The sequence below is a fragment of the Neophocaena asiaeorientalis genome, unplaced genomic scaffold (genome assembly GCF_003031525.2).
Source record: "Neophocaena asiaeorientalis asiaeorientalis breed wild unplaced genomic scaffold, Neophocaena_asiaeorientalis_V1.1 scaffold364, whole genome shotgun sequence".
NCBI lineage: Eukaryota > Metazoa > Chordata > Mammalia > Artiodactyla > Phocoenidae > Neophocaena > Neophocaena asiaeorientalis.
In genome coordinates, this window is record NW_020172457.1 from 1,683,117 (window position 1) to 1,695,825 (window position 12,709).

Sequence of the window (12,709 nt, forward strand, 5' to 3'; positions counted from 1 at the left end):
CTTTCAAATTTCAAATGATAGTTAAGATGCATATCTAAGGAAAAACTTCAGATTCTTACGTCTTCCCATACATAAAAAAGCACTAAAATCATTAACTTGAGATGTCTGTTCTTTGTGATCAGCAGTAGTATTTTTGATGTTTGACTACATGTTTTTTCCAGCAAAAAAAAAAAAAAAAAAATTCTATTTATCTTGGCTCCTCCCTTATCTCTTCCAAGCTGTTCCTCAGGGCTGTCTGCGAGGCTGTCTCTGGGCTATACTCCTCAGTAAGGACCCCAAATAAAACCTAACTCACAGTTTTTATGTTGTGCATTTTTATTTCAGTTGACAGACAAGTGTTGCCAAGTGGAATTATGGAGCAGCTTAATATAGGAGATGTGTGAAGAGAGCAAATAGTAAGAGTGGGAGAGAAAGAGAAGTTATGGGCTTGGTGCAAACATCTAAACTTTACGAATATAATGTTTGCCCAGTTACCCTGCCTCTCATAAGAGAGCAATGAGGTGTATGTGGTGGAAGATCTCCATTATCTTTCTTAATGCCAATGTCATTGGTTAGGTAATGTGATGGTTAATTTTATGTGTTCACTGGACTAGGCCACAGGGTGCCCAGACATGTGATCAACATTAGTTTGGGTGTGTCTGTGAGGGTGTCTCTGGATAAGATTCCATTTGAATAGGTAGACTGAGGAAAGCAGATTGCCCTCCACAATAAGGGTGAGCCTCATCCAGTCAGTTAAAGACCTGAATAGGAAAAAGGGTGGAGTAAGAGGGAATTCTGCCTACCTGACTGCTGGCACTGAGATGCCAGCCTTGTACTCTGACTGGAACCTACACCCCCAGCTCTCCTGAGTCTCCATCTTGCTGACTGCAGATCTTGGGACTTCCATGCAGCCTCCATAATCACATAATCACATTTATCCTTATAATAAATCTACACCCCATCTATCTAGATAGATACATGTAGATATAGAGACATATTGATATCCTTGTGAGGGTTAAAGGAGATCTTTCTATATATAAATTCTCTCTATTGATCTTGCTAAAGGATCCTGATAAACATCAAAAAGAGAGAGAGACATTTTAGCCTAATTTTTCAGGTTCTTGTGAGGATTAAAGGAGATAATATATAATATACAGTAATATATTTATTATATATTTATGTATATAGAGAGAAACAGAGAGAGTGTGTGTATATATATACAGAGAGAGAGACAAAGCATGTATATGTATCTGTCTATCTATCTATGGAGAGAAATATATACATCCTATTGGTTCTGTTCTTAGCAGAACACTGACTTATACAGGGATGGATGCCAAAGGTTTCCTTTAACAATGCTCTCTGGAGCTGCCATCCATAATTGTACCTAAGGGTTTTTGTTTGTTTGTTTGTTTGTTTTAAAGATAATGGTGTTAACCATCACTTTTAGATTTAGGTTTTCAAAGTCTGAGCACGCAAACCCCCTAGTCTGTCTTTAGGCAGCAAGCTTTGTTTTGTCTGTGAGGCCATTATGCAAATAGAAACGCTTCCTGTGGGTGAAGAGGAATGTGTCTCAGATTTCAGTGGCAGTGGCAGTGTCCTGGGCAGAGTTTGACATGGTGTGTCATTTGAATCCTGCATTTGAATTCCAACTCTGCTATTTATTGGCTATAAGAAGTAACTTTCTTGAGCTTCAGCTTTTTCACCTGCAAAGTGAGCACAGCAAAAAGTAGCTCAAGAGGGGTCTGGGAAACACTTAAGAGGGCAAGGTATGTGACTGCACACTCTCTGTATGCAGAACTCATTGTAACTCAATAGTGTTTTAAGAACATTAGTTGTTGGAATGGATTCTTGTATGTTGAAAGGAGTTTGGGTTTTGGACTTTTGTACTTAGGTTAGTTAATCTTTTTGAGTGTAAGGATCTTCATGTACTAAAGCTCAAAAAGAGAGAGAGAAAGAGAGAGATTACAGCCTACTTTTGCTGGTTCCTGCGAGGATTAAAGAGAATAACGTATGAACCATCTCTAGCAAAAATCCTGGCAATGCATGTGCTTCCTTCTTCCTATAAACGTATAACTCTTGGGCTTCCCCGGTGGCGCAGTGGTTGAGAGTCCGCCTGCCGGTACAGGAGACACGGGTTCGTGCCCCGGTCCGGGAAGATCCCACGTGCCACGGAGCGGCTGGGCCCGTGAGCCATGGCCGCTGAGCCTGCGCGTCTGGAGCCTGTGCTCCACAACAGGAGAGGCCACAACAGTGAGAGGCCTGCGTACCGCAAAAAAAAAAAAAAGTATAACTCTTTATTAAATTAATAAACGATTAGTTAATGTTACTCTAAGTAACATTATATTATATTTTTTATATTATATATATTTTTATATATTTATATATTATATATATATATTTTTAAAATATATTTTATATTTATATTTTTAAATAAAGAAAAATCAGAGAACTGCTCACACCCAAGTTCTGGCAAGTGGTGTCTGCATGCATCTTCCACTGTCACCCGTCAGTATCACCTCTTCCAGCTCCACAGAGCTTCTCACCCTGAACCCTTCTTGGCCCATCAAGAACCTGTAACTGTGAAACACAAGGGCCCCAAGATTCTACCACAAGAAACAATTGTTGAGATGTATGGCTGACAGATATGTATTATCTCTGCTACCTGGTACTCAAGACTATCACATAGTTATGAGATTTCACAGGAAGGAGAGATTTCAGCTTTGAACACTTAGATGAGCCAGAAAAAGGAAAAAATTCTAAACTCATCACATATTCATAGCTCCCTCGCCATGATCCTTGTTTATTTATAGATCTTATAACCACTCTTACTGAGAGATCTTAAGGTACAGATCAGTTAATGTTATACTCAACCTGGTTCAAGCTCTTGGAAGATCATTTTCTCCTTGGCAGTGAGATAAGAGGCAAAGAGAAGGGCATTTCTAAAATATTCAATCCTGGCCTCATCCTCTTTTTAGCTCTGTATAGTCTGGGGCAGGTCACTTAACCCCTCTGAGGGTTAAAGACCTCACCTGTAAGGTAGCACCAATGCCTACCTGCAGGCTGAATTAATAAAACCTGAATGTAAGTAGGCTTCACAGAGGAGGCGATTTCACACACTCCCTCCTTCATTTTAGAACCCACTTTAAGGATGGAGAGAAGGGTGCACGCTTGTGACTGAACAATGACTCGCATGTGACACTCCTTTGATGAGATGGGTCCCCTGATCCAAGATGGCCCTTGGTGACTGCCCTTCACACACTGGAAATGCCCGTACGGTGTGGGGCTTCTGTATGGGGCCTCTGGAGTCAGACTACCTGTCACCTCGTCATATAAAACTCTTGGCGCATTGCCTTTCACTCGAGTCATCTTAGCAGGACCTCTTGGTTGTATGTCTCTAGGTTCCACGTTGCCCCCATAAAGTAGGACAGTCTGCCCTCCGGCAGCTCTTTAGAGGACAACATTCATTCCCTTTCACCTGCCCCTTCACTTACTCTTCCCTAAGGGTGGTGGAGTGACTTATTCGGTGAATCTAGGACTTTTCCTGAATTTGAATTGTGCATACTTGGGACAGCCTTTTCCAGATCTTCTCTCTCTCTTTCTCTCTCTCTCTCTCTCTCTCTCTCTCTCTCCCTGTGTGTGTGTGTGTGTGTGTGTGTGTGTGTGTCAGAGAAAACAAGCCTGTCTTTGGGTTGCATGCATTTTCCACCAGGTAAATGACTAACCTCTGAAAGGGAGACACAGTGGTCCAGATTTACATGGCCCTGGTGGACACATTGAATCCGGGTGCACGGGGCACATGATGGATCCTGGCTGCAAAGTTCAAACCCTATTCTCCAACTCAGGCTTGTCAGAAACAAAGCTGATATTTGATTTCTGTATCCTTGTGTCTATGGCTCAGTTTATTCTCAGCTCAGGAAATGAAGAGCAGTCACCCTCAAACTCCAACAGACTGTGACTAATACATGTTGACAATTACTTTGACTTTTGTTTGCCCAGGGATTTCCAGGCGAGGAACATACAATATGCTATTTTTCTGAACATCAGATAAGTGTTCGCTTCTCAAACAAGTTCTGATACTCTTAAAATAGACAAATACAACTTTCGTATATGGGGGCATTAAATCAGATTATGATTTGGGTAAATATCTTTCTAAGCTTTGCTACAAGGGTAACTCTCTTTGAGATTTTTTATTTTTTTATAAATTTATTTATTCATTTGGCTGCGTTGGGTCTCTTGCTGCGCACAGGCTTTTCTCTAGTTGCGGTGAGCGGGGGCTACTCTTCCTTGTGGTGCGCAGGCTTCTCACTGAGGTGGCTTCTCTTGTTGCGGGAGCGTAGGCTCTAGGCACATGGGCTTCAGTAGTTGCAGCACACGGGCTCAGTAGCTGTGGCTTGCAGGCTCTAGAGTGCAGGCTCAGCAGTTGTGGCACACAGGCCTAGTTGCTCTGCGGCATGTGGGATCTTCCTGGAGCAGGGCTGGAACCCGTGTCCCCTGCACTGGCAGGCGGATTCTTAACCACTGCGCCACCAGGGAAGCCCTCTTTGAGATTTTTTAAATGACTACTGAGGAGAATTTTTTGCAAATATTGGCTTTTGTTTCTGCCTTTTTAAAATTAATGTCTATATATAGTTTGGGCATTGGCAATGCTACAAAGCTGATCCCTCTTCAATGCCAGAGTTTAATCAAGGCCAACTCTGGGCACATGGTCCTAAATCAGGTTTACCCAGATGACTGATGCCTGTTCACTGGACAAAAGCAGCCCTCTGAGAAAGGCTGTATTGCAGAATGTTAGCAATGAATCCCAGAGTCAGATACCTGCCTTAGACCCTGGCTCCATCTTACTCGCTATGATCTGTGGTACCTTTTAACCTTCCCATGCCTCAATTTCTTCTTTCACAAATTGGGGGAATAACAGTAACCGTCTTGTAAGTTTCCTGTAGGGATTACTTAATTAACAGGCTTGGAATAATGCCTGGCATGGAGTAACAACACTGGTTCTGGAGCCAGACTGCCTGACTCAACCTGCCACCTACTCAACCTCTGTAGGTCTTGGCTTCCTCATCTATAAAACTGGTATAACAATACTTACCTCTTGGGGTGATTACAATGCATAATTGGGAACATCTGTGCAGAGTTTGTGGCAAGAAGTAGCATAAATAAGACAGAAGTTTATATTTTTCTATCATGTAAAAGAAGACTGAAGGAAGGCACTCCAGGTCTGATATGGCAGCGGCACCATTAAAAGAATCTAGGCTCCTTCTATCCTGCGGCTTTATCCACGCTGTCTCATGATTCCATCTGGCTGCTTGAGCTCCAGCATTACATCCACAATCCAGGCAGCAGAAGGGAAGAAGGGGCAAAGAAGGGATGGTATACACATAACCCTTTACTTAGTCGTTAGGTTTACCGAGAAATGTTCTCTTAGAAAACTCAATTCCCTTTGCTTGGTTAGCATGGAATTAGAGCCTTTTCTCTACTATAATTTTACTTCCTATAAAACTTGCTGGGGATTTTTCTGCATTCATAATCAGAACGAATCACATAGTTTCAGAAAACGTTTTCCCCCAAGAAGTTTCATATATACATATATGAAACAAGTTGCATGTGTGTGTAGACATGCTGCAGTCGATGGGCTTATAGTGTATATATTTGTCATTTACATTTTATGGAGGCTGCCCTCTGATAATCTTAACTTTTGGGGGGTCAGAAACCCACCTGAGACTCTAAAAGAAAGCTTGGAAGTCCTCCCTGGAAGAATGCACATAAAAACATACACTCCTAATGGTGCATGTAGTGGGTTTTTATTGCATTGAAAATGTATTTCTTTCTCAGAAATAATATTTAAAAATGTACAGTGATTTATGACCCATTCACTCTCATAAATGTTCAAGCTTGGCGAATTGTTTTGACAATGGGCTTTCCTTTGCTCTTAACAAAAGTCCGTGCGTTTCTCGGGAGCGTGCTCCCATTTCTCGACAAAGTCTTGTGATTCTACTGGTGACTCAAAGCCCTGATTCTGAGCAAACTGATGATGACTGCAGCAGCAGACAAGGCTTCTTTCAGGATTTTCGCAGAGTATTCGAAATTTATAATGCAATGTGGGGCCTCCTCACACCCAAGGAGTCCCTCCCCCGCCCCGAGGCACTCCCCACCCCGTTATTCTTTCAACGTTGTTATCCCTATATGAAATCATCACAGTCGTTTGTTTAATAAATTTATTTCCTTAAAAACTATCGTCTTAAAATCTTATTCATCGTGATTACTGAGCTTTTTGTCTCTGCACCAAATTGTGAGTGAGTGCCTCCCTTGACCCACCCTGATCTTGGCCCTCGAGGTTGGGCAGTTTGAAATAGGTTGGACTGAGGGGTGTGGGGAGGATTTACTCCACAGAAACTGGCAACCCCTGCAAATCAGACCTCCCCCGCTCCCCGCTCCCCAGAGCCCTGGTTATTAAACACTATCCACAGACCACTGCCAACAAGCCTTATTGCCAGAAGCCCTTGTACTTTATCCTCCAGCTCTTCTCTGAATGTTGGGTTCATGAACTTGCTGTAAGTGAAAACCAGCGCCCCCTGGAGGACGATGCTTCCCCTGCAGCTCTCTTAAGAGGGGGGCTGTTTTTCCTCTGCCAGTCTTCATTCCACTGAGCCTAAAAGTGAGGTGAATATCCTCCTGGGATATCGCAGCTTTTCGTTTATTTCCTCTCTCAACATCTCAGATACTTTGAAGTACGTGGCATCAAACTGTAAGCCCCACTGTCCCTTCTACTGACCCCAGGGTCACTCTTCCACTTTTCACCACCCCTTCTGTAACCATTCTCCAAGACTTCCAACATCCGTATAATTCTTGGTGCCTCTGGTATCTCATTTAGTTGAACCCCTTCAATTGTTATGAACTTTTCCTCTCTTTACTGTTACTACCAATACATCTCCTACCATTAAATCTCAAATTTCAGCATCGCATCCTGACCAATACCTCTTTCCCCTGCCTCTAACACTCACACTTCATCAATTCCTTGGCGCCATTAAGACCCCTGATCCACTAATCTTATCTCACTTCACTGTCCATCACCTCCACCTTCCCTAGACAGTCAGCAACCCCTTGTCCTTGATTCCCTCTTTATCCAGCTTAGATTCCATGGTCTATTGCAATAATTGTTCTTCGCATTTATGTTTAGCTGGCAAATGGATTTTTTCTGTTCCCACCAATAGGAGGATCAAAGACATTTTGTATTCAGACAGAACAGACAACAGTATGCATTTACAGATTTTCCCCAGGGCTCAGTTAACTGTCGTTCTTTCTGTTGTAGTTCAAAGGTATCTGGACCTCTGGACATCCCACCTTGATCCACTATACCAATGACAGCATGCTAATGGGACTGTCTGAGCAAGAAATGGCTAGCACACTGGAGACCCTGGAAGGAAACATGTACTCCAGAGGTTGGGGAGTAAACCCCATCAAGACTCAGGATGCATGCCACACCAGTAACGTTTTTAGGGGTCCAGTGGTTGGGGCATTCTGGGACATTCCATCCAAGGAAAGGAAAGCACAAATTATTGCATCTTGAAACTATCATAATGAAGATGCTTTTCTTGGGAAACAGCAAGAGTGCCATTAAATGATAAGCTCTGATTGTTGCTTAGGCATTTGGGGCGTCTTGTGCCAGAGGACAAGCAAGCAAGAAGAGTCACCATCCTTCCTTGCTTCTCCACCACGCCCCCTCCCCCCACCCCATGTACACACAAAACAACTCAACCACCGTCAAGGTCCACGGAGGCCTCTTCTCACCTGCTGGAATGTGTCTCTCTAGGTATGCACATGCATCACCTCCCTCTCCACCCTCCTTCCAACGCTGCCAACCCTGCCCTCATCTCTATCCTGATCACCTTTGTTTTCATCAAGTGGCTTAACATTATCTGGCCAGATATTACATTAGCTTGTTTTAGGTATGTTTACTATTTATCTCTCCCCAGCTAGAAAGGAAGCTGCATGTGATCAGAGACTGTCCTGTTTATCTCTGTAATCCCAGGACCTAAAACAGTAACTGTTGGCATTAAACATTCAGTAAATATTTCTTGGATAAGTGAATGAGTTTGTTGACTGAATACACTTCTTCCATAAAGGTACCAAACTTGCTAATACTACACGTGCTTTACCTACGCACAGAGATCTTTTCTTATAGTAGATTTTCTCAGGACAGGTATGGTGCTGGCCACTGAGGATGAAACAGGGGCTGGCAGCCAGGAAGTTATCAATCATGTCATCCAAGTCCATGCTCAAGTCCAAGCTGCCTACAAATACCAGAACCTGTGTTAGCAATTCTGTAGGTTCACTGACCTGCACCCACCCCACCCCACCCCTCCAAAACCAGGACCCCAGACAAATGAGGAGACCCCTCAATCTCACCAGTAACCTATTCCTAAATTGGAGTGCAGGAGACTTATTTATCTGCACTACTGTTGCAGCAAAAATAGAAATGAGACTTTTCTGATCAACAAGGAAAATAAGGAAACAATGAACAGGCTGGGGAAACAACATAAACAGGCCTGAAAGAGTTAAGCAATCTTGGTTATTCTTTAGCTGTTACTACTAACAAACACTTGTAGCTAGACTTGTCCTTCACAAAGCTGACTACTCTCTGACTCCATACAAATTACCATTTGCACCTGGCATTTCTTCTCCCCCTACACTCCCTTGTAGCACTCTTCATTTCAGAAAGAAGGTCACGGGCCGGTAACTTCAGGGACACCAGACCCGGTTGCTGACCACCTGATGCCAGCTTTGGCCATGAATTTGCAGAAGAAAAGAAACGCAAGACCTTCACTACTTTGATCCTTATCACAGACGCCCAGACTGCGGACTGCGAGCCCCACGTATAAAATCTTCTCCGATTCCCCAAGGAGGGAGGCACAGTTCTTGAGGCGTTAGCCTACTGTGTCTTCCCTTGGCCTGGCAAAGAAAATAAAGCGCCTCTCTATTTCTTATCTTCCAATTCTCTGTCTCCGTATTGCTATTCGGCATTGGTGCACAGGGAGCCAGATTTGGCAACGCTCGCTACGCGGCCCATTCCCCTCGCAGTGACGGATGGGTAAGTCTCTCCTCTTGCCACTAGTGTACTAAGTCCCCTCCCTCGGAAAGCAGGAGCCGCAGGCCGCAGAGGTTTTCAGCCACAGGGCCACCCCACCTCGGGATAAAGAATTCATTAATGCCTTAGGCATTTAATACAACGCCTCCCTCAGTCATCTGCTTTCTCTTAGGCTTTTTTGACTGGAAGAAAAAGGGTGGAGTCACTGCTGCAGGGGCAGGAAATTGTGCTGAAGCCCACAGAGGCGCACACGGTGCTCTCACGCATGCGCAAGCGCTGTAAGAGTGTGGCCGGCACCGGTGCTCGTGAGGTGGATAATGAATGCTCTTTGCGAACAACTCCACCCCTGGGGGTCGGTTCCTTTTTATTTTGATGCTCTTAGGCAATGTGAGGTGAGGGAGGCCTTTGCCTCTATGCGGAATTGAGGGGGAGGAGGGCACCAAAAATCTCAGGAATCGAGATAGATTATATTTTAATGCAATATTTTAAAAATTGAAATTAATGCCAAAAAATCCATGATGAACAAAATATCAAAATTTTAAAAGAAGGCCACTTAACTAACGTGTTGGTATTGGGCCAATTAATATTACCAAACCTCAGTTTCTTCAATGCCCCAAATGGGAAAGGAATAGTCAGTTGTCTTGACCAGGAGGTTGTAAGGGTCAAATCAGACAGTGAATTTGAAGTGCCTGATACATGGAAGGCACCCATGGATATTATTATTCACAAGAATTTATTGAACAGTTGTGCTAAAGGTGACACAATGTTTGTTTCTCTCTCTCTCTTTTTTTTGCTATTCTGCTGTATCTATGAGTCTATGAGGAAGGTTAATATTGACAGTTCTCCCAACGATGTTTGCCATCTAAACCTCATCTTGCAAACAAAAATAAATATTGACACAGCTCCCTGACAGACCAGTTCCCTGAGCTTCTTATGTCCAGCCCACTCCATGACAGGAGCTGAAGCCTCTGTCCTTTTCCTGTGACCTCCACGCTCTTTCTCGTCTCTCCCTACTTCCCACTTCCAGAGGACCAATCTCAGGCATTCTCATTCCAAACCAATGATTGCTCAGCCAAGGGTACCGAAGGATGGAGTGGGCAGAGGTGGGGAGAAAGACACCTTTGTTGGCATGACAGGAATGCTCACCCTGTGGATTTCTCCTGGGGCTGCTGTTGTCAGGTGCCTGGTGTGTGGTTATCACAGTTTTGCTGCTACCTGAAATGAGGAGTAGTGGTGAGGGCACGGTATGGATGGAGGGCAGAGTTCCAAACTGGAGACCATGACTCAGTAGTGGACCACGAAATCATTTATCATGGAATCAGGAGTGAATCATGGTTGCAATCAATACTAGAAAAATAAAACAAAACAGAATATGCAATATCAGAGTATGCCACAGATAATAAGGATGAAAATTGTTTTGTGGGTCTTTGGTGTCTGTGATACATATATATATGTGCACTGTGTCACATATGTGAACGAAGAATGTCACCTGCCATATCGGTAAAAAAAGAATGTTGTGGCCATCAAGCCATCAGCCACTGGCAGCCACCCCCAACGGTGCACCCTGAGGGGATTCAGGATGGAAAAAAACAGGATACTGTCCCTAGATAGCTAAGGAGCGTATCAAAGGAATAACTTCAATGAGCCCAGACTCTTGCATCTTCCCATACATAGAAAATTGCTAAATTCCTTAACTTGAGATATCTGGTTTTCTTTAATTAACCATAATCTTTTGATGTTCCGACTACCAGGTCTCTGTTGCAAAAACTCCTACATATCCTGGCTCCTCCCTCACCTCTTTGGAGCAGTCCTCAGAGCTCTCTGAGAGGCTGTCTCCCTCAGCAAGTCTGCTGAATAAAACATAATTCTCAACTTTTAGGTTGTGCTTTTTTTTTTCAGTTGACGCACATAACGTATTTCCTACTGTGAGTCGTGGTAAAATAACTTGAAAGCCACCGGTGTAGTGGATAAGAGTTCAGGTGCCATATAGTCAAAGTTCTTGGGTTTAAATCTTGACCATGCCACTTACTTGCTATGAGACCTTAGCAATTTATTTCCCTTCTCTGTGCCTCAGTTTCCTCATGTGTAAAATGGATGAATAATAGTACCCACTGCAAAGAGCGGTTATGAAGATTAAATGATTTAATGCACACAATGCTTGTAGAATAGTGCCAGGCACATAGTAAACTCAATAGAAATTAGCTATTATATTATTACTATCGGCAACAACACCTTCATGTAATGTATGTAAAGTGCCTAAAGCAGTATCTGAAACATAATACGGGCTCAATTTGTCCTTGTGGAAGAGACTTTGTTGCTTACTGTATTCTACTGTATTCTCTTCTCCTCTGCTTTCTGGCACACAGGAAGATGACACTTGCCCATCTCACTGAAGATAGGCAGGACCTCGCAAGTAGGTCTGGCCAGTAGATTGTAGATGGAAGTGATGTGTGCCACTTGCAGGCCTGAGCAATTCATTACTCATTTGTGACTTCCTGGTGCTCTTTGGCTCTCCTGAGGCAAACCCTGAAGACTTGGGTTGGGGCAGCAGTGAAACAATGTGGTGGAACCTCTAGCCTGGGTCCTTGAGGGACTGCAAATAGAGCCTACTACCTCCTTTCACCTCCAGCAGCCTGTGTGGACAGGTAGCATGTAACTTTGTGTGTTAGTTGATAACTGCTTTATGCAGAGATAATTCACACGCCATCATATGCACCCTATTAAAGTGTACAATTTGGTAGTTTCTCATATATTTACAGAATTATACTAGATTTCACAGGACTTTGAATGCCAAGCTAAAGAGTTTATGTTTTAGGGCTTCCCTGGTGGCGCAGTGGTTGCAAGTCCACCTGCCAATGCAGGGTACACGGGTTCGTGCCCCGGTCCGGGAAGATCCCACATGCCGTGGAGTGGCTGGGCCCGTGAGCCATGGCCGCTGGGCCTGCGCGTCCGGAGGCTGTGCTCCGCAGCGGGAGAGGCCACAAGAGTGAGAGGCCCGCGTACCACAAAAAAAAAAAAGAGTTTAAGTTTTATCCTGTAGTTAATAGGAAATTGTCTTTTAATTGCAAAAAATGTTTAGTAATGAAATAATCTGACAAAGAGTATCCTCCCTTACATTTGGCTTATTCCTAACTTTATCCATATGTTACACGTTGTTTTTTTCATGTTTGTAATCATGTCCTATTTATGATTTTGTTTTCTACTTTCACTTTAGTGTTATTTCATATACACTTTTCTCTATATCTAAATTGTCTTCATTTTTAATGCCTACACTTCATCTCTTGCTATTATTGGACATTTACAGTTTTACATTATGTGTATAGAACTGTTTTTCATCCATACAGGTGTGTGTGTGTGTGTGTGTGTGTGTGTGTGTGTGGCTAGACTAGGGTGAGGCAAGTGAAGTGCCAAGGGTAGAAAGTTTAAGGAGGTGTCCACATTCAGGCCTGCAATTTTTCACCTAAGTACCTCACTTGCCTCACCCCAGTCCCAGCCCTATACCTATAGTATGGTGTGTGTGTGTGTGTGTGTGTGTGTGTGTGTGTGTGTGTGTGTGCACGCGCATGCATGTATGTGTGTTTTCGTTTCAAATTATTTCCTCAGGATGAGATTACTGGTTCTCATGATGGGATTATTGGTTTCGAG